The 21,116-nt window shown below is 42.3% G+C and overlaps 1 protein-coding gene across 4 annotated transcripts in view; it reads right to left on the bottom strand.

Moving 5' to 3' along the window:
* The window catches only part of rerea (arginine-glutamic acid dipeptide (RE) repeats a), a 212,961-nt gene that overhangs the window by 47,452 nt on the left and 144,393 nt on the right, over positions 1–21,116 (bottom strand). The gene's annotated exons all lie outside the window — the stretch shown is intronic.

Genomic DNA, 21,116 nt, shown 5'->3' with positions numbered 1-21,116 from the left:
AGGGAGGTGCTTTAAGGCTGAAATGCAGTCTCCATTCCAAGTGTATGACAGATTAACTCCTAAACGCAACGCCAGACACACATCTGTAAAGAATAAATCCAGCTCTATCCGGCCGAGCAAGTCACACACAGTTTCCTTTCCTCTTTGCTGCTGAACTGCTTTGAACTCTGCCACCCGCTGTCTGTTTGAGGCACTGCATGGTGTGCCACCTCTTGCAGTCCCTGTGAAGCGCCAGCAAGTGGCAGCACTGAGTCGTGGTTGAGACCTCCCAGACTCAAATGTGCTTTCCAAGCGAGGGCCAGGCAGAGGGAAGAAAAGGGCAGAAACACTGTTTTTATTCCCTGACATGAAATATTTATTATCCCTTCACACAAATCCAACTGACCGTTCAAACGGTTTAAAAGAACATTAAAAGAAGCCGCAGCTCAGCAGAAGGCGGGCAACGGGGGCCTCCGGAGCAGCGGCCAGAAATCACAGCCATCTTTAACGTGACTACAGATTACCACACTGCCCACAAAGAGCTGAGCGTGCCATCACGCCAGCCCACTGTAAAAAAAACAAAAAACAAAAAAAAAAAACATCCTGGGTGGATCAGAGAGCCAAGGGCCTGTTTCTTCACCCCCCACCCTTCCCTCTCTCCCCTCTGCTTTTTCACCAGGCCGCCTCACTCAGCACAGGCCGGGTTTACGTCCGCTGCTAACCCTAGTCGTGGCACAGAGCAGAGTGAGCTCATTGTGAAATTCTAAGGCCTCTGCTACCTTTCATGGGGTTCACTGGAACGAGTGCTGCACTGCCATGTGTGTAACAGTATATTTCCACCACCTGGGCCTGAGCTGAACAGAGAACCAAGCTGTATAACAGCAGCATTCAGCCCAGATGACCTTCCTCTTTACACATATATATGCACAACAATACTGCAACACAAATGGCTAGTCCACCAGTCTGCAATGGAGGCTAAAGCAGTCCATTCAAATTCTATAATAAAAGTAATAAGCAGAGAGGGGAAAAAAAAGCACCTTTTTTTTTTTTTTTTTTTTTTTAAGAGCCACAGAGCCATCGTTTTAATTCCTTTCCTTTCTATGAGGGTGGGTGAAAGGTAGCTAGCCTATTCAGATGAGATTAAAGCCTGCTCTCTATTAGTCTAGACTCTAACTGGGCCACTTCTTTGTGTCATCAAAGGCACTGTCAAAGCTTGTTACAACTCTGCAGATACAGAGACAACCGGTGATCCCCCAGAGGACTGGCAGTGAGTTAGGCTAGAGCTTTCCTGTGAAGGAGTCTAGGGCAGCTCAGAGATATCTCAGCCCTGATAAAACCCAGATTAAGAGTGAAGGAAGACTCTTCCTCTTTTAGCTAACAGCTAACAGAGTGTCAGGGCAGGCTAAGAAGCTGGAACCCAGCTTCTAGAGGTCAATACAGGTCTTAATACCCAGGAATCCTCCCGACAACACCCAACATAAATACATGAGTGTCCTGCACTTTAACAAAGTATCTTTTTGTTAAAATATTATGTGCAGTTGGTCAGTGTGTTTAAGTACTGAAGAAAAGCAAGATATACTCATAGATGCACATCACTTCTTTATTGTTATATATTTTTTCACTATATTAAATGCTTACGTATATGTGGGAGAAAAACACAAGGGCGTGGCAGACCAGACAGACGTGAGATTGGGTCAAGGGGGGAATAATTCCCCTCTGGCACCACTGGGTGACTCCCAGGTTTGGAGATCAACACTCAGACAAAGGGGGCAGCACAGCCATTAGAGTGTGAAGGAGTGTGAGAGTGTGTGCAGCCGGGTGGAGGGGGCACAGCTTGTGCCTTGCTGCCCAAAACCCCTTCAACTCCACTCAGGAATGCCTCCACTCTAAACCACCCGCCCTCACCCTCTCACACCCACCCGCCCGCCAGGCACCGCCAGGGCTCAAACGCCTGCCATTGTGCCCTTGCTGAAAGTATGAAGCTCAGATTTATTTCCTGCAGTGAATGAGGCTACTGAGGCAGACTGGGTGCAGAGCAGACCAGCCTGGCTGGGTCCAGTAAAAGCGAGTAAAGAAGTAAAAAGAAAAGGCTCTCTTTTACAGGACGAAGGCTGGGACTGAACATTCAGGGTTTTAGGGTAGCTTTTTATATGCTCTGCAGCCTTAAAAAAAAAAAAAAAAAGAAATAAAGAAATAAAGAAAAACGTGTGTGTTGACGAGGGTGCGGTGAGCCTACAGCGCCGGGAGAAAGAGCCGCAGCAGCGCGTGCAGTTTGGAATGTCACTAATCAATTCAGCTTTGTAATTGTAATGGGCTGCTCGCTGCTGCTTCCATTCTCCTTCCTGTCTGGCTGAGAGTGCTTATCTTGATAATTTGATTCTGCGCGGTGATCTGCTCTGTGTGCAACATGAAAGCATACTTAGGGTTTAATAATGAAACAGTCATTTCCAGTGGAAGACAGGCTAAAAGAAAGGTCACAGGTTTCAGCTTCGTTTAGTTTCATGGGGTGTTTTCTTTCCTTTAAAAAAAAAAAGAAAAAAATAAACTATTCTCAAGGCTACCTATAGAGCTGCATATTTGCATATCATGGTTGCGTGTCGTATAAGAAGAGTCAATGTAACTGTGTTTAGTTGTACCTTTCTTACCAAATCTGCCTGCTCTTGATCTTATAATGAATAAAGCAACAGAAATGAAGCCAAAGTGATTAAGATGCAGGGGTGTGATGGTGTAAATTAGGTTTAAAGGCTCATTTATACCCCCTTTATATAACAACAACATACAAAAAAAAAAGAAAAATCGCACCCGTCACTGTCCACATGTCTAAGTTGTGTAAAACAGTTTGAAACTTCTCCTTCTTGCCCATGTGGCAGTAGTCGTGTTTTGCATTAACTAATAAACACACATTTTTTTTTGCCAGAAATGGTTTCTAACAAAAAATATATAAAAATATATATTTTTAATACACTGCTTAACATACATATGGTTCCCACAAATCTGCAGGACTTTAAACAGATTTTTTTTAAGTTTCATTTTTAAATACTGAAGCCATTAAATTCCACGATGCGGCCAAGCTGTAATGTGTCTCTGAGCATGTTAAAGTAATTCAGTGCAGTCTGAAGACTAAAAATAATACTAAAACTAAGTGGTTCTGTGGTCAGAAACTGACTCCTGGTGAATGCTTGAAGGGTGTAAAAACCCAGTAAAATCAAACACAGTAGGGCTTGTACAATGTGCAACACTGTATTAAGGATTTAATTGTTTTAATGCTGATTGTACTTCTTGTAACTGGTGGAAAAGTCCAAACCATCTAGAAAACTCAAACAAACCAGACCATGTTTCAGCAGATACAGAGTGAGAATACCTATTTCGGTTGTATCAAATTTTCTTTGGTCAAGACTGTGGTTCGCTGCACCTTTCAACAGTTGCTTTTCAAGCCAAACTTTAAATCTCTACTTGAATCTTGCAATCAGTCGCCATTCGAGATACAGATTATCCTAGATGATGCAATTCCCTTAGCATATCTTCATTTTGGTGACTCTACACACACACCACCACCACCACCACCCAAAGGACAGGAGCCCAGTCTAATGGGAGAAAGAGAGGGGAGAAAACACAGTAGGCATCAGAGCAATAAAGATGGTGAGGAGGAGGAGAGCGCAAGCACATTGGGAGGGAGAACGACAGAAAGAGAGAGAGAGAGAGAGAGAGAGAGAGAGAAAGAGAGAGAGGACAAGCAGCATGAGCAGTAATTACAGAGCAGCCACGCTAAGTCCAGTGAGAGAGAGCAGGAGAGGTTAGTGCTCTCTGGAGGCCGAGCCAGGCTCAGCTGCAGAGCCGGGCTTTTACAGGTCGGGCTGGGAATGCGGGAATGCAGAGCTGCAGGGCCAGAGGAGCAGGAGGTGCTACTTTTACAGGGCAGTTAGTGGAGCAGGGCTGCCTGCACCCAATGACACCCATTTACTCATTTTTCCCGCACCCACTAAATGAAAAGCAAAAGTAAAAAAAATGGAGTACTATAGAGTGCTCAACAATGAATCTGGCCTGGAAAGTGGAATTTTTTTATAGCTCTTCTTGGTTGCTGTGTGAATAGCTAATCATTGTAGCTAAAGGCTGAAAGATGGTTAGCTGTCTATTATCGTTCCTCCACAACATGTAGTACCATGTAGACTTTCTATTTACAGGTTCCATCTAGAGGTTGAGCGAGGCCCTGAACTCCTAGATATGATCTAATCATCTCTCAGGATCAGCTAATTCAAGAAAATACTTTCAGGTCGCTGATCACATATTTTGAATAAAAACTGACATATACAGATACATAGCTGATTGATCTTTCCATCTCTTAACTACCATTCCTTCCAGTATTCATAACTCAACTGAGGCACAACAGACAAAAGCATCTAAAATACATCACACTGTTGATTTCAATGCTGTGAGTAAGTAAGAGGTTTCGAGGACATGTAGTGCAGAGCACAGCCTGCAGCAGCCCCCCAGCATGTGAAACAATACGCCAGCAGCTGGAGCTCCACCAGGGAGCTCTCGCTCTAATAATAACAACAACCACAACTGTGGCACACACTGCATTCTTGAGCAAAGAGGTGTGAGGGCAATTAATTGGTGATGTGTGAATTAAAGAGAATCACATTCGAATGAGCTGCTGAGTAACGGCTTGCTCGCGCAAAGACTGGCAAGAACAGACAGCAGAACGCGGAGGAGTGGTTGTAATGAGAGGGAAAATTGGCTGTAGGTAAGGTAATGAGAACAAAGCTGAGGAAATTTTACACACAGCAGGCCTGGAGATATATAAAGATAATGAGCTCAATATTTTTGAGGTAACAAAACAGCAGGAGGGATGTGGAATTCAGCTATAGACTCTGGTGGGTGACTATGCAGTGCTGTTCCAGTTATAAAACCTTTTGTTTAAATGTTTCCAAAGCAAAGTATTGGCAAGAACCTGGCAAAATGAGCATCATGATAGAGGAGGTATATATAGAGATACACTGCGACTGATTTCAGTTATAGTTCAACACACACACACACACCATTAGTATTATTGTTATTATAAACTTTCTGCTGGATTTCTCCTGCAAAACTTTGTCTACGGTTTATATACAGCTTTTGAATACATGCACTCTTTCATTAACTACACTTTTTTTAATTCCTCACCCAAATAGAATACCGCTCTTTTTTTTTTATCTTTCTTAAAACACACTCCCATCTTACCAATCACTAGACACTGTTTCAGATATACTCTCATTTTCACACATGCCCAAACCATAGAGTTTCTGTGATCCGACAGCCACCAAAATTCACATAGTCCCTCAGGGCAGGCAAATTCTCTCTAATCCACAACCATACTGACCCACACTTCTCTACTCTACTTTCATCATTTTCCTTCCCCCTTTTCTACAATTCACTCCCATATATTGGGAGTGTCTGAGAATCAGTAGAAGCTGAAGTTGCAAAGCAGCATAATGCAATAATTTAGTGTATTAATATTTATTACTTCCTTAAGATTAAAAACATTAAAACATTAAAACATATATATATATATATATATATATATATATATATATATATATATATATATATATATATATGTGTGTGTGTGTGCGCATTTCATTTGATTCATTCTTCATTGTGTACTTTAAAGACAATACAAAGACCAATTGCCATGTTTTACAAGTGAAAAACAGGAAATAAAAAATGAAAGATTTTTGTGATACATTTGATACTTGTTATTACGTTAAAAGCTTCCTTCCAAATACTCAAGGAGTCCTCCTCCACAGCATGGGCAACACTGCCGTCTGGTCACCTGTCAGTCATCGCCGGTATCTAATTACATCACCCAGGCCTCTAACTCCCCAGTAGGAACAAGGCCAAGAACTCAAAAGGAACGTGTGCTGCCCCATTCATCCTTTTAAAAGCGTGATCCCGCCCTGCCTTTGACCGACACTGACCCTGCCTGGCCGCTGCCTGAGTGCTGGCTGACATTTCACACAGCTAGTGCTGCTGTCTGTTTAGTGTAATCGTTAAACATGGCCGCCGTAGCCACCACAGAGGCAGCAGCAACAGCTCCAGCTCCTCTGGCAGGTCTCATCTGTTAGCAAGAGACCACTCGGCATGGTCACGTGACTCCCACATTAACAGGAGGGCCCCTCTCTCCCTCCGCTCACCATATATACACATTGTCAGCCCCCTCAGCTAAGCAAAACCAGACCCTGCCAGCGAGCATTAACAGGAAATAGGGGTTTATTTTCCAGAGCGTTTACATTTCTGGTTCTCTTTCGCAGCCCGGATCCAAACTCAAACACACAGCGCCCTCTGAAGCTGCCGGAACAAGCCAGGATCTCCTGCTTCCTTATGAAAAAGGTGGCGGTGGCTGGGAAAGCACTAGGAAAGCGCTAAGAAAGCACTGGGGAAGCACTATTGAGGCTTGCGAAGGCCAGCAGTAGAGCAGAGCACATGCTCAGCCCTCATCGTGTTGCAGCGAAAGCATGCAAGGAATCTAGGAACGGCTGAGACACAGGGTCACAAGCAGTGTGAGCAGAACCTGAGGAGACAATGTAGCTTGTTCTGAACAGAGTCAAGAGGTCACGGTACCAGACGCTTGGTTTCGATACTGAGACTAAATGTTGCATCTTTAAGCCAAGATAATAACCCATAAAAAGAAAAAACAAGCTTATAAGAACGGGCTAAATCACAGCCTAATTCAAATCTGTTTATCTAATTCAGTCTCTCATCAATACAAACCTCTTTAAATAATAAATCAAACAAGCAACTCAATAATTTAAACATGGCCTCATTTAAGATGATCTGAGGGGAAGATTCACAGTGAGACTAGGACATATATTAAAGACAAAAAAAAAGTATTTATCCAACTGTGCTTAAAACAAAGAGAAACTGGGTTATAAGTAGGAGTGTACTGGTACTAAAACTCACAGTTCAGTTCACACTGCGGTTTGGATCATGGTTGTGGTCATGGTTTTGGAACTTGAAAGAAAAAATAAGAACCACCCAAATTACTTTTAATTACATTCATTTTGAACAGACAGTTGTTTATTGTAGCACCATATAGCGCCCTCCTGTGGTAGAGAATAGACACCAGAAACAAACACATCGCCCTCATCCAATTCTACCATGATTTCTTCTGCTGAATTAACATGCAAACGCCTAAATATTTGAGAAATAGTCTGTTATTGTCAGGTATTACAAATGCAAAGGTAAGAGGGGGGACAAACAAAACTACAGTTTCCACAGCAAGATATCTTAATCTTAATCCACTAGCTGTTGTTCCCACAATGCACACCATAATCATAAAAACCTTGCAGCTTGAAGCTTCAGAATGGAATGCACTCCTGCAAGATTACTATGTTTACACTAATAAACAATCATGCGCTCTCAATGAAACTATAAATTCCAAAATGTTATGGTTCAATACAAAAAACATGAAGTACTATATCCCTGATGTCACAATGCCACAAAACATTGTTACAACCTCTATTAGTTGCATAAGGAACACACAAAATTTCTGACTATAGAACAAACGTACAGCATATGGGAAAAAAGTACTGAAACCCCAACACATTACAGCTGCAAAACTATTCATTCTTTCATTAATGCTTGTAAAGGCAGACTGCATGGCTATATGCTTGAATTTACACACCTTTTACCACGATTTAGAGGTGAATCCCAACACTTTTATTCATTTACTGTTTGTGTGCGTCCACAACAGCCTGCAAACAGAACACGTTGTACTGGTGGTGGCATCAGGAGGACAAATCTATAAGCTAATCTGCTCTTCGAGCATGATATGATTAGTGAGGAGCGAGCAGGCAGGAAGACTTACACATGATGGATGTGGCTCAGACTGTGCTTCCGCCCAACTGACTCAGAGATACACACCAGATACACACACACTCGCTCGCTCGCTCTCTCTCTCCACACTGTCACAGAATAAAGCTCTTCCATGTGCGCCCTAGTGAACAATGCATCACCCAGCTGTGTGTGTATGTATGGGTGTGCATGTAAGGAGGGAAAAACATTCCCACACTGTCTTCTAACAGCTCTGTTCAGCAAAAGTGAGTGAGCGAAGGAAGGCGCATACATACTCATGCACGCATACATTTATAACAGAGTGCGCCGGGACAAGTCTGCAGTAAACAAGCGCTATGAAGCAACACCAACAGCATGAAATACGAGGGTGTAAGGCAGCACCATGGGCAAAAGAATCCAATACTAGAGCATCTTTTTTTTCAGGCACAGTTTAAGTGCTTTAATAAGCTAATATGCTTATCATTATTACTACTGTCCCTGATAATCAAATATTCACTGAACCTAATGGAAGCATGCATTGAAATCTCCAAAGGTTTTTAGACACCCGCTCCTTCACAAAGTTCATTTTTAAATCAAGGGTAATATTCAAAAGTTTCGCACACTACATGATAGACAATGAAGAAAAATAATATATGACTGCTTACAGATTAGATACCACCTAAAAATACCACTCAACCATATCCTTGGGTTGGATTGACCTAAAAGTCTCTTGAATTACACTGAGTTACACTGATGCATATTACATGTGCATTAGATTTCAATTCCACATATTAAAGTGGAATAAAACATAGAACACAATGCCAACTGTTAAACATGGGGATGGCTGCATCAGGCCTTGTAGTTACAGTATGTTGCCCCCAGGTGGAAGGAAAAATTATTGTATGGATCTTTCCTCAGCTTTGTTGTTCTCTCGCTCTCTTTCCCTCCTCCATTTTTGCACGTGCATCAGAGCGCACTCAACGAAAAAAATAAAAAAAATACGTCATAGGAGCTGTCAAACGTGGCAACATAATAATTAAAAAAAAAATGGCAAAGATGTCACACCACCACTTTTTGATTATGTCACACAACAAAACCCAGTCCTGATTTCTGATACTCATAATCGGGCTGTCGGACAAAATTGGATCAAAAACCAGGCTGAAGTTGTTTAGTCTGATTCATCCCAGCTTGAGCGAAGCTACAGAGTGAAGCCACAGAGTGAAGCCACATGTGGTTAATTTTAGACCTTCTATGGCTCGACCTCTCTCATGTGGTTTCATTCATGAGGCCACTCATCAGTCGACTGGCCTAAAACATGACATCATTGGCCTGGGGCGGGGCTTGTAGGTTAATGTAAAAAAGAATAATTTTAAAATATGTTCAAAATAGGCCTGTGTATCTTATTACACATCAATCTTTAAGACAAGTCCCTAAGATGAAAACAGGCCCACTTATGAATTATGGAGAGAAGAATTTGTCTTACAAAATGCTGTTTACTGTAGTTATATGACTGAATATCCTCCAGTTTTAAGTCACTACTAAGCTAGACCCGTCATGCTAACTATTGTTTTTTTGGACGATAAATTGTCACAAACATAATTGTGACAAAATAAAATAGCGAATCAAATAATCATTATTCCATTTAATAATTAGGTGGAATATAAATGTTTCTTTAAATATTCTATATAAAGCAAAACCACTATTTTTAAACAGTCACCAAGAAAAGTATTTATTTACCAAGAAAAGTATAATGTCGAATATTAGGTTCATCTAAATTTATTGTGGAAACGTCTCTAAATAACATTGTGCCTAGTCTCTATTTTGCAGCTTATTTACCTTGCATTTTTTATGTGAAATAATATTTGAATTTGATCTAAGTCTACAACTCAAGGCCCTGAAGAGTCAAATCATTTTCTACATAAAATACTGACAAAATCAAGTCACATCTCGACCTCAGACCCGAAAATCGCCCATGCTTTACAACCCCTAATCATTAGAGTGCTTCTCTCTGTCCTCTCTGAGCTCGGGCTGCTCCGCTCAGCAGAGCAATCGCACTGCCCTACCTCTCCTCTCACAGGCTCAAACTAATAATGGTAAACAAGTGTTGATGACATGTTTCCTCCCTGCAAGAGCCTGTGTACAGATTACTCCTCCTCCACCCGTCAACAAGAACAAATGGAGGGAGGAGGGGAGGAGAGAAAGAGAGAGAAGAGGAGGAGGAGGAGGGGGGGACAGTCACAGCTGTGATGGCGGCACAGTCAGGACCTTTATGCTGCTCAACACAGGGCGTCTCTCTCTCTCTCTCTCTCAGCGCCTGTACTATTTAGATATTAAATCTCCACTCACTTTGAACACAGTCTGCCCATCTGTCAGCTCCACTCTATATTGGATTTGATGAGCATTAGCCGCTTCAAAGTGAGAGATTTGCAGTGTAACAAAACAAGGATACAATACACACACACACACACAAATCCCACCCATGCCACATACACACATACACACACACACACACACACACACACTCTTTACACACTGAGTGTTATGGCACATACATACCCTTTGAGTTTGTGCATGTCTGAGAGATAAACACAGATCTGATGTTAATTCATTTCATGGAAAGGCGGCAGACCTTGTACATAAAAACAAAAGTGAGTTATGACTATAACTAAAATGATTCTAAGAAAAAAAAAGGAAACGCTTCATTTACATTATATTTCAGCACATAATTACATACATAATCTTTTCTTCCATGTTTCAATATGATGTTCTGTCAAGGACAAACAAGCATTAGCCAACTAGCATGTGTACTCAATGGGAATCTATGAGTTGGTATCTTTTGTTTGCAGACTAGTATAGATAGTATAGTATAGATTGTTTGCAGCCTTAGTATGCAGATACTGCATACTAAGGCTGGGTGGATTTTAAGACTGCACGGTATTTACCACAATATTTTGACACAGAAAAAACAAAACAAAAAAACAAACAAAAAAAAGCTATTTTAAAGACTATTTTAAATACTTTAAATAGCCCATTCTTAGTACACTGGGTTTTATTTTAAGCACCTTTAAGCACTGACAATCTCCACCATACACTATATTTGCAATATAATAGTCAAGTAGTCCAGTTCTACTGCATTGTTGTTGCCAAACAGTTTAAGACTATTAGTCTTATATATACAAACACAGCTCTGGAAAAAAAAATAAGACCACTTCAGTTTCTGAATCAGTTTCTCTGATTTTGCTATTTATAGATATTCAAGTAAAGCTGTTGTTTTATTCTATAAACTACAGACATTTCTCCCACATTCCTAATAAAAATATTGTCATTTAGAGCATTTATTTGCAGAAAATAAGAAGTGGCTGAAAAAACAAAAAAGATGCAGAGCTTTCAGATCTCGAAAATCAATATTTTAAGTAATAACCCTGTTTCATAATCAGTTTTCATCTTGGCATGTTCTCCTCCACCAGTCTTACACACTGCTTTTGGATAACTTTATGCCACTCCTGGTGCAAAAATCCATCTTCCTCTTGGTTATATTCCAGAGGTTTTCAATTTGGTAAAATCAAAGAAACTCATCATTTTTAAGTGGTCTCTTATTTTTTTCTAGAGCTGTATATATACACATAATAAAGTAAAACTAAGTTTTTTTAATAGAAAAAGTAAATGAACAAGGTGTGCAAAGTTAACAGATTTGTAAAATACTATAATATTATATCACACATGAATTAATTCTATAAACTACAGACATTTCTCCCACATTCCTAATAAAAAGATTGTCATTTAGAGCATTTATACAAGTATAACATTTTGAATAGAAGACTCAGAATAATTAGTAGTACATAACACATATCTTAAGTAGGAGTCCATTCCTTTTACATGCTCACTTCAGAACACATAGGGGGCAGCATGGCTTCTATTGTCTCGCCCCCAAGTGAAAAAGATTAATAGCTACTACTGAGAGCTCCGACTCTGAATGAGGACATCCGCAGAGGACAGAGAAGAAGCAGCCCTGACGGTTAGATTAGTCAATCAACTGAATACTGATCAATAGATGATTCGATAATAGGACCTTAATCATTAGTGGCAGCTATAGGTGCTGCTGTATGCTGCTCCTGTCCAACTGGCAGGTTGGGGGGAGGGGAGTCACGCAGCACCTAGTGCGTGAAAATAATGTTAATTAAGACATGGCTGCTAGGACTGCGGCCATTAGCCCTGCTGCTCTAATCGTGTGCAACGCCACAGCAACACTTCAAACAACGTTTAAGAGCTGGTGCTCTTCACATAATCACGCTCTCTCTGCCTGGTTCCTGCAGCGGGAGCGGCGGGGTGATGCTGGAGACGAGACGTGGAGCTGGCACTCTGATGCGTGCAGGGTGGTGTGGTGCGGGGTGTTTGGCTGCTCTAAACAGCAGGTCTGGGGAGGCAAGAGGTTCTTGCACTTCCTCTCTTGTCTATCTACAGTATCTCCCTCTCTTTCTCTCGCTCATCCACCACCATCTCTCTCTCTCTCTCTCTCTCTCTCTCTCAATCACTCACTCGCTCCCTCTTCTCTTCTTCCTCCTCCTTCGTCATTGTCGTTGTAGTCTTTTCAGGCAGCCCCCCTGCCGAGCGTTCAAACACTTAACAGCTAATGACTGAAACGCTGAGGGCTGGAAATGAAAGGGAGGTGGTGGAGGAGGGAAGGGAGGGGTGTCGACAGAGAAATGATTGACAGGAGTCTCCAGGCAACGACAGGCTGAGGGACAATGTTAATATTTAAAGGCGCTTGTTATTGTGTTGCAATGCAGAGGCAACAATGTTTTCCCTAACAATGACACTGATGCTAAGCTACAGCGCCATTGTGCGCAATACGCGCCGCAGATATTTGATAAGTTAAACAATAATCAAGTGTAAATATTATTTCGACGAGCACTAAAAGAAGTCATTATGTCAGGCCTGTGAAAATATACAAGTAGCAGCTAAAGTGCAGATAAAAGGTGGACAGACTGATAAGGAGATACCCACATTGTTTCCAGGGAAGGCTAAAAATGGCCTTCTTATCACTCTCCGCCAGCATTTCTCTCTCGCTCCTCTCGTGGCGGAGGCAGCGCGCACTTCCTCTGCTGTTGAGTAACTCAGAGACGAGCAGGAACAGATCTGTTTCTCAATGAGAACATCAACAGCACACACATTAGAGGGGCTCACACTGCAGGGGTTCCACATCCTCTCCACTTACCAAAACGTAAACAGAGACAAACACACTTTGCACAGAGAACAGTAAGAAAACATTGTGTGCTAATTTAATTCTAGCACACCATTGCTGCTGCGGCTGCTACAGCACCAGCTACCATGGCCACTTGTAATAAAGTCACGCAAAAACCTTGGATCTCTATCTAGGATTTTGCTGAATTTCACTTCATAATGTGAATCTGGCAGTTACTCTTTACATTCTTTTGTGTGTGTTTTATTGTTTATTGGGTGTAAATGGTGTGCAACAGATTGTGCAGCCTTAAAGGGGCACAATAATACAAATACTCAATCAGGACCCAACCAATCACATACAGTGCCACAGCAACCACTTGACAACATCTAAGGAGTCACTTAGCAACCACCTACGATCCCACCTGTAACCTTGTAACGTTGTGTGTGAGCGTTATAGTTATTGATATGATAAACATCAATCTAAAGTTGCAACATGACCTAGCAACACCATAACAACCACCTACCAAGCACTTGACAATCATATAGCAACCACCTGGCATACCACATCAACCACGGTGCAACTGTGTATTTTTGCAAATCCCTTGTTAATATACAAATCCCTAAGTGTACTATGAAAATCACCAAATACACATTATAAATCTAAACACAGCATTATTTATTTGCAATATCTGTAATAGAACTATTATGTGTACTATATTCTGTGTTCTATAGCTTGTGGGTGGAGCATGGAGAGGTCACAGTGCTATGCCTCTCATTCTTTCTATTCATATTTCCTCCTATTAAAGCGTTTCTCTCCAGACCCTCCACAGCTGCTGACTGTATGTGTTTCTGTACTGGAGCTCTGGGCTTTAGAGCAGCTGTAGGGGGACGTTTTTAAAGGACCAGTTCCATGTATCTGACCCAATCGGTAACCCACAAGCTCTTCGCACAGCCAGCTTGGGGGGGGGGGGGCTGGGGGGGGGGGGGGGTCAAGACTACACACATGTGGCTCGCTGGATGGGCAAGCAGCAATGTGAAACAACTGAAAACACAGGCAAAGCAGTCCAGCCGGATCATTTGTGGGGGCTCGGCGAGCGGTCACGAGACGTCTCCGACATGCTCCGAGTCCCAGCTCGTTTCTCACCACTTCCTGGATGGGAGCAGAGGGAGTCGGTGCTGCTGCCTGATGACTGAGTTAGCTTAGCTCGGGGACCGGAGAGGGAGGAAAAGCAACCATGCAAACACAACTTGAGTATGTGTGCGGGTGGTAGTGTGTGGCGGTGGGTGTTACAGGCTATAGAGCTGGTCTTTGATGAATCTATATATAGTGGCTGCTAAGGGGCTGTATGGCTGGATGTAGATTAGGCAACAGCTCAGGCATGGGTTTACTCTGCTTATATGATACAAAAGGTCAGTCTTCACAGATGGGAAAAATATCTATATGAAGCATTGGGGCCTATAGAGTTTGAACTGCTTTGTTGCACCACAAGCAAAGACAGTGCTTGTAACAGATGGCAGAATCAAAGACAACATAACAGATAGAATAAGGGTAATTTAATTAAAGAAAAAATCATTAGCTAAAGCTCAAGTCTGAAACTGGACTGGCTCACCTACAAATACAACATATTCAGAAATAACATATTTTAAACAAAAAGATGAAAGAAGCAGCGGTGCAAATGTTCTCAAAACTTGCGTAAAAGTTCCAGTATAAGTATTCATGAACAGAAGGGCCTATCTGTAAATAAATTAACTATATTTATATATCACTGACCATAATGAAGCATTTGGAAAAAATACTATACATGAGCATGATGACAAAAAATAAGCCTAAGCACAGCTTGAAACATAGTATTTTCTCAGCCATCATTAATTTTGGGTTGTGTAGCAGATCTATAATGCAACTACACACAATAGAACAACTACATTAGTGAAAAAAAAAAAAATAAAATGTGCTAGAGACATCTAGATACATCTCATTTGTATCTCATAGACATCTCCTAGATACATGACCTCCTTTAGGCTCTATCTAAAGATGTTTTTACCTATAACTTCTATTACTTTCTGTACCTCGCTGTTGTAAGTCGCTTTGGACAAAAGCATCTGCCAATTGCAATGTAATGTAATGTAATCTCTTTTAAAAATGTCTCTTCAAGAATCACAATAAGCCCCTTTAGCTCTAAAAGTGTATGATGCAAGCTATACATGTTGGAGGTAGTCCATTATTTATCTAAACAAAGTACAAGCAGCAGCAGCAAAGGTCTGGTTAAAGGTCTACTTAACTGGTCTGCGATTAATACCAACATAGCACAAGAATAAATCAGGTATAAATAAGAATCCAGATTTGGTTTGTGGACACATAACGGTTTGGTTTAAAGCCAAGCCCTTGTTGGACAGCACAGTGTGGCACTGGCATGGCGTCTGTGGTAAGAGAAGGCAGGAAATGAGGATCCCTGGTTAAGCCTCAGCTAATCGATCAGTAGACTCGGTCAAGTGTGAGCTAAGCTGTTGCATGAAAACAGCTTGGAGGTATCAGCTACTGCTGCCAAAACAATCCCCCACCCCTGACTCACCCTGGCTGCCCCTCCCTACAGAAGCCCTCCCCCCTCCTTCCCCAGCCTGCACGGGAGGGAGGCAGACCCGGGACAATGGGCTTTGTTGTTGCTGCTGCTTTTGCCTGCTCGGGCTCTAATTGCTGTGGTGACTCACTCGCATCATGATTATTTGATTGGGCTGATTACAGTGCTCACCTTTCACTGGGGGGGGGTTGAGGGTGCGGGTGTGAGGGCGCCGAAGAAAGAGAGAGAACATGTGAATGGGAGGCTGTGAGCGAGAGAGAGAGAGAGAGAGAGAGAGAGAGAGTGAGGGTGTGAGGGAGTACATTGCTGAGTGTGTGGCCAGTTCACAGTGGGGTGAGAGAGGGAGGTAATGGAGAACCAGCGCTCGGGTTTTATCTAGGGTGTGTGCAGATGTGTGTGACTGAGGTTCTGGCGCGCGCGCGCACACACAGACACACAAAATGTGTCAAGATAAAAAGGACCTGATGTTGCAAAAGGCCTTGTCTTAGTTAAGTGCTTTAAAAGAGAAGCAATATAAAGTTCTAATTCAATCTGACTAACAAACCTGTGTGTGTGTGTGTGTGTGTGTGTGTGGGTTGGTGGTCCTGCTATCTCTTCAGCTTACTCTCCTGGAAGTTCAGCTGATGGGAATATTTATGAAGCGGCAGCACTCCAAAAAAACATGAGCGAAGTGAGAGTGAGAGAAGCACAGGGAGTTAGAGCGAGAGAAGCTGTGATTGTGTGACAAGACTGTGAGAGTTTTGCACAACATGGCAACCAACAGTAGTATAAGAAGAAATGAAAAGGAAAAAAGAAAGTTGACATTTATCATACTTATAACATATATAGACAGCATACTGACCTGTCAGATTTATGCAAAGCATAGCCCCACCCCCTGAAACAATAGACATCACACAAAGCTAAGAGGATTTATCACAGACATAAGAGTAGAACACGCAGACAGACACACACAGCCACAAGCCAATCATCAATTTGTACCACCTAATAAGATGAGTGGTGGGGGAGATGCTGTTTGGGAAAGAGATAAACAGATAGAGATACAGAAGAGAGAAAGCTAGAAAAGAAGAGCAGAAGAGTGAGAAAGAGAGGAAGACAGGCTGTGCAGAATAATTACATAACTTAAAAAAAACTAAAAAAAAAAAAAAAGCCTGTTCCACAAGCTTTCTGATATAATCAATAATATTTGACCACATATCAATGTTTTTGACTGATGCTCCCTCGAGTCTAGCACACGACTGCATGTATAGAAGCGGCTTTGTGACGAAGAAGGTCACTGGATCGATACCATGAACTGACAGGAAGCAACAGAAGCAATCAAGATCAAAGCACCTAACCCCCAACCTTATACCCGGCTGCCACAACTAGGGCTACCACTGCTCTGGGAATGTGTGAGCACTGTTCCCCCAGTGTATTTATTCCCTAGTAAGAAATTCAGGCTGAACTGGTAAATATGAACACAAACCAGCTGCACGGCTACAACAACTGGTAACACTGGGATTGCCAGGCTATTCTTTTTTTTATTTATTTACAATTAGAATAACATTACGCCAAAAATATATACATTACTATAAAGAGAAAAGGTAATATTTATAAACTGCAATCAAGCAGAAAAGCCCTGACTCACACTTACGGACTGTCGCACCCCTGTACAGAACTCTCATTACTCAGCTACACCAAGGAAATTATTCTATTCTAATCTAGGCCACCTTTAAGCCTTGAATATCTTAGAAAAAAGGAAGCATATGGTTGGGGAGGGATGCAAAGTCATTGGGTATTTGACATTTTCATTGTGTTCTCACAAGCAGGGAAAACTGATCTCTGTATTGGCAGACAAGATAGCACATCCAGCTCTGTTGCTAAGCTAATACTCCATTAAAAAGACCCAGAATACTGTCGTCTGGGCAAGAAAAGGGGACAGGAGAGTGCAGGACAAAAGGTGTACATGAACATCATCTAGATGAAGGAGGAGGATACTAAGGAGGGATGACAGCTCAGTGCACAGTGTTAAACGTACATAAAAGTGTGTGTGTGAGTGTGTCCGGGCGCGAGTGTGCATACAGCGTGTGTGTGTGTGGTGTGGGTTTGCGCATGCGGGCCACGAGCGGGGTGTGGTTATTGATGGAACGCTGCTCTGTAATGCCGAGCATCATTAACGCAGCAGTCTGTAAATCACTCGCCATTCTTTTACCTCTACGCCCGCCTCCATCCAGGGAGGCGGCCAATCAGCTTGCTGCTAGCTGACAGGCAGCTCCGAGCAGCGCAAGAGACGAAGCGCTACCCGAGGTGCATTCCTCTGCCTGACTGACACGCACTGTTTGTTTGCAATCCAGCTGAGATTTAGCTCCATTTGCAGCTCCTCCCAGCATTTGTTTTTCTTCCTCTCCATCGTTCCCCTCCTTTATTCACCCCTTATGCATAGCGCATGCATGGAGGACGTTTTCCAGCCCACTACTGCAATATTGATTACAGATCCTCCTTGGGCTGCAGTACCAATCAGCCTGGGACACACACACAAGCAGGCACACACACACACACACATAGCCACTGCAGGAACAATTACATGCTGCTCACACCTCTCTGTGTGGACGTGCCACCCCAGTGGGAGTGCTCAAAGCCAGTGTGCTGCAGCCAGAGCCACTGCTGCTCAGGAAGAAGTGAAGTAGGGCCGGCTATTATATGCTGGCGTGTTATTGTTTTAGATGATGGTGATTAAACCACAAAACAATGCGCCATTTCGAGAGCAGCATTGTTATTAGTCATAGTCGATACGACCTCAAATCAATGATCAACATTAGTTAATGACTTTTTTCATTTTAACGAACAATGGACAACATTTTTCTTTTTATATTAATAGACTTTTTACACTTCCGTATTTGTTAATGCGGTTAAGCGTAGACCGATTATTTTTTGTTACCTGTTCCCAAATACATCATTAATTTACTTAAACACACTCAGAGTTTAGAAAAAAAAATCCAGCTGAAAAGCTTTGCTTATTATGTGTTATTTTAACAAGGAAATTAATAAAACAAGAGGAAAACTAAACTGGAGCGACCTGCCATTCATCCCAGCGTTCACTCTGGTTCATAAAATTAAACAAAAGTTAAAATAGTGATTAAAAATGCCCAAAACTCAACATCAGCATTAACTCATTTAGTATTTATTTAGTATTTTATTTATTTTATCAGTGAGAACTGCTAGCAGCGTATGTTGGTAAATAGTAGTATGTGTGACTGGGTGGGGGACCTCACACCTTTTTTCTCCTCCAGAATGAAGCACAGTAAGCGTATTATTTTATTCAGTCTATTTAGAGATCATAAAGCAACACTCTACTTCGTAAAAACTCTTCTGCAGTCTGAAGCTGCTGCTGTTGATGAGCTCCAGTAATCAGCAGAGCTGCGGGAGGTGTGCAGGAACACACACAAGCTTAAAATTTTAAACTTTTTCATGATGTGGTCTTCCTAAAACAAACTAGCCCTTAGTCTGTGCTGCAGGAATGTCCAATAAAGATGTTTGAGGGATTCTAAAAAAAAAAAAAAAAACTTCTGAAAATTAAAATGCTTTTGACGCAATTTTCTTAAGAAAAGCATCTAAAAGTAAGTTCTCAAACTGTAACGTCTTATACACTCGCCATAATCAGAGACTGATCAGATTGAGCTGCATTTAGCATGAATGTTGTTAACAACATGACATCAGTAAAAGTGTGTGTGCGCCATTTCAGGCTAAATCTGGTTTGGAATCATTTGTTTCTATTACACAAATCAGACTGAAACACCAACACTCTTTAATGCAGATATAAAATTATAGAAAAACTGCCTACAAACATTGTGTTTTTAGCATAATCTTCCACACACAGAGAGAAGGAGAGGCTTATAGTGAAGACACTGCACACTCATGGTGTTCCTTTCTTTCTTGTGTCCCACACACACACACACACACACACACTCTTGTGCGTGCACACACACAGGCATGCAGCTGTCCGTCCCGAGGCCATTCTCACAGGGCCCTCTCATTACCCCGATAACGAGAGAGTGGAAACTTCACAGTCGCGCTCCAGACACATTTTAATGCTCCACAGGCATATCCGCTCCCTCAGCCTGCCCCCCCACTCGGTTCTTAAACTGCACTCTCGTCCAGCTAACAACGTGCTGCGTAAACTAGCAAAGAGCCAGAGCCTTCTCTCCAAGCGTGTCAGAGCGGCAGAGACAATAGAGATTTTTATTAAATAGTTAAACAACCTCAGGATCCAGCAGATCTAGCGCCGCCTCCAGCTGCAGTCACTCATCATCTCTCTATTATTCTTGCTTCATTCGCCTAATCCTGCTCACAGCCACTCCACAGCCAGCTCTAATCTAACAGGCATTACAGTACCCGCAGCTCCTACCTCTGCGCACTGCACAAGCCGGCGGGATCTGCCGATACTCTGCCTGGAACACCATTACTCCTCGTGTTCCCATATGAATGTCTTGCTGCTCGCTAATTAAGGCTGTGCTGTGCTTCATTTCGAGGGCGGCTGGGGGGTTTTCTCTGCCTCTCTACATGGGCTGCTGTGAGGACCGCTCGCCTGTGAGAGCAGGTTGATTGCCGGTGCTGCTGATTGTTGCGGTGCATGCGTGGGGCCCTGATCATTAGCAAGCTAGAAGCTCGAGCAGTTCCACTGACTCAGTCGAACTTCACTCATATTGCTTCACACTAAGCATCCAGTCCCAAGTTCATCTGCGGGAACTAAGCTGTTTCTCTGGAAAAAACTGTACATTTACATACACTGACATGCAAATCAAAGGTATCATAGTATCGTAGTATTGTAGGAAGCTAAAGAACTTGAAATATTGCATGTAGAGTCTATTGAATTGAATGCGAATGTGGTTTCAACCAGAGCTCGTCTGGTTCACATGGACAATTTTAAAATGTTAAAAGCTAGAACGGTTTCCCAAATAGAATGTCCCATTTATCTAGTACCCCCTCTCCGGCCTTGTTTAAACTCTGTTGATAATCACATAGTCTTGTAATGAGCATACTGGCCAGTATTCAGCCTCACTCACTAAAAAACACCTCAACTTATACAGGTGTGGACAGTCCCAAGCAGTCTTCCTGAGTTCTAAAAAATCGATCAATTTACATTCTGCTATCCCATGACGTTTGGCATGTATATATGAGTGTATATCAGTCTGAAGTGCTGTATGCTATACAGCCCTTCAGCACTGCCTATTCACACTGCACATTAAGCTAAACCAGTGGTATATATCCCTTCTTCTGAAGAACTACCAACTGATCCAGTCCAGATACAAGTAATTACTGCCCTCAGAAATCTTCAGAAGATTACAGGCAAAATTAGGTGTTTGACTTGGGTTGGGAGGAGGGCTGGAGACCACCTGACCTAAACAAACATCAATTTAAGGCCTTAAAATGGACGCACAACCCAACAAGAATGTATAAAATTGGTCCTTCAAAGACATTCTCCAGTATGCGTCAGCTTACCACTTCTGTAGCAAACAGCAATCTCAACTCAGCCACTGGCTCCTACCATTAGCATGCCTTACGTTAAACACGCTGATGGTAATTGACCACACG

Source organism: Astyanax mexicanus, chromosome 13 (assembly GCF_023375975.1).
Source record: "Astyanax mexicanus isolate ESR-SI-001 chromosome 13, AstMex3_surface, whole genome shotgun sequence".
Lineage (NCBI taxonomy): Eukaryota > Metazoa > Chordata > Actinopteri > Characiformes > Acestrorhamphidae > Astyanax > Astyanax mexicanus.
Note: the sequence above shows the minus strand (reverse complement) of the source record. Positions and strands in the feature narration are given on the sequence as shown.